The 2,385-nt window shown below is 34.4% G+C and overlaps 1 pseudogene; it reads right to left on the bottom strand.

Annotated features, from left to right (window-relative positions):
• Positions 1 to 807: 807 nt before the first annotated feature.
• Positions 808 to 1,150, bottom strand: LOC117798753 (annotated as a pseudogene).
• Between the last annotated feature and the right edge of the window lie 1,235 nt (positions 1,151 to 2,385).

Here is a 2,385-nt window from a genome sequence, read left to right as displayed (position 1 = left end):
CTGGTTGCCTGTAAGAAAAAATAATCCTGACCCCCAAAATCTACCACAGAAACAAAATTTTATATGGAGGGTGGTTGAAAATATAAATAGTGAAATGATAAAACATTTGAAGAAACCATGGGAGACTTTCTTGATTACTTGCAGTAGGAGTAGAAATTTTAAACAGGTCACAAATTTCATAAAATATCTTCACAGTAGGAAGAGACTGCTAATTTCAACTATTCTGAATAAAGGACTTTGCTCATCAAAATTTATCATTAGAAGAGTAAAATAGCAAACCTCTTAGAATATATCTGATGTTTATGTATACATATAAACAGGAATGTGTGTGTGTGTGTGTAACAGGATTTATCTTAACTGTCTATCTATCCATGGAAAAATGACTTATTCCTAGTGATTGTAAAGAATTCTTACAAGCTATGAGAAAATGCTATCTATCAATCAAAATGCTATTTTTTATTATTTATAATAAACTTTGTTTTCATTGATACTTCATTTGACATAATTTCAAAGTAGGTCTGTGCTTTGAGATTTTACCTATAAATACAGAAAGAAGAGATAACATCAACGTACAAGAATCAAACTGTATGAGATTATAATACTATGCTCTTGGGTTATATACCACCTACCTCTTTAAAGTTGTAATGATAATGAATGTCTTTTTTTCTCCTGGGAAGTTGAATGCTATATTGTTTTGTTTTAAGTAAAATGTCAGAATATATGAAAATGCTGTGCTTATTTCTCTTAACACACTAAAAATTGTGGAAGTTTTCAAATTCTTCATGAGTCCAAGCTGGGACATGACTACTACTGATGAGATCCACTCAACACACTAATTCCAAGTTTGGCAACCATCAGCAAACTGGCATCCTCTCTTAAGTCTGCAGGCATACATTTTCCAGAGTGGATGAATCTCATTCCCATAAAGCCAGCTAAGGTTCCAGATGTAGCTAGGAAAACCAAATGTTCCTGGGATCCTGAGGCAGCTGATAAGCACCCAGGCCTGCTAAACCACCCAAAAGAAGCCCAGCAGCCAGGGAGGGGACACTACCTGCTTTTGCATAGCCAGTGATCCCCTCAGAAATAGCCAGGGTTACATAGCCAATGCCAAGCAATATAAAGGCACTAGTGGGCCAGAGACCTTCTGCATTGTTCTCTTTCACTCTGACCAGATGGAAGAGTACACCAAGCTGGTACCCAACTGCTTTCCCATAGGTCTGCCCTGGTAGACAATGGCACACAAGCCATGAGGCAGGGAGTCTTGGTCCCACCAGAAACGTCGTGGCGCACTCAGTGTCCCCAGGGCAAGGCCAGGGTATGGTTTTTGAACAAGCATTTCATACTGAATAAAGTATCAAAATCACCTACAAAATAGGTTGCCAATTTACAATAATTAGAATGATAAAATGAAAACAACAGAAAATTTTAAAAAGTATATTTGTTGGGATGTGGAACAAATTGCTGGTTGAAATATAAATTAGTCTTTGAAATATTTAGTTAATTAGTGATAAGCATAAGCAGCGTATCTGATCTCAGAATTTCGTCACTATATATATATATATTTTTTTTTTCAAGAGAATAAATACTTTTGTGCACTGAAAAAGCAAGAATATACATGGAAGAAATATTAGTAGCAGCCCAAAATGGCAATAATCCAAACATCAGTCAATGATAGAATGGATAATCAAAGTATGGAAGTTTCATAAATACTATACTATAAATACTATATACTATGTACTATACTATGAATACTATACAATACTAGGCACTAATGTAAATTAACACACCCCTGCCACACATAATGCCTGGAAGAATCTCACAAACACATCACTGAGTGGAAGAACTGAGACGCAAAAGAATGCTTACACCTTGAGTCTATTTACATTAAGATCAAAATAATCCATAGTGATAGAAGCTGGAATAGTAGGTAGGTATCTGTTGCCAGGAAGGAGGTCATTGCTTTCAACATGAAACTTCTGATGTGTTTGTAATGTTCTCTTTCCTGATGTGGAAACGGCTGTAAGGTTGTGATGACTAAAAAAAATCATCAAGGTACCCACTCGAAGTACATACTGGTTGCCTCAAATATGCTGTATTCCCTTTTGGGAATATTTTACATAGATGTTTTTTCTTATGTTACTTATGCTCAAATTAAAAAATAGGGAATATAAAACTATAAAACTAGAAAGCAGAGGGATTGGTTATCAGCATTAAAGCTGGGAAAATTCTTTTAATTATAGTCTCTGAAGTANAGTTGTCATATCAACAAAAATGAGAAACTAACTTGTTTAATAACCTGATAAATGGTAAATAAGAAATAACTAAAATTTTCTTAAATGAATTTATTTTATTTTAGTTCTTCCAAGATATAAAAATAGAGAATAG

The sequence above is a fragment of the Ailuropoda melanoleuca genome, unplaced genomic scaffold, assembly GCF_002007445.2.
Source record: "Ailuropoda melanoleuca isolate Jingjing unplaced genomic scaffold, ASM200744v2 unplaced-scaffold33764, whole genome shotgun sequence".
NCBI classification, from domain to species: domain Eukaryota; kingdom Metazoa; phylum Chordata; class Mammalia; order Carnivora; family Ursidae; genus Ailuropoda; species Ailuropoda melanoleuca.
Note: the sequence above shows the minus strand (reverse complement) of the source record. Positions and strands in the feature narration are given on the sequence as shown.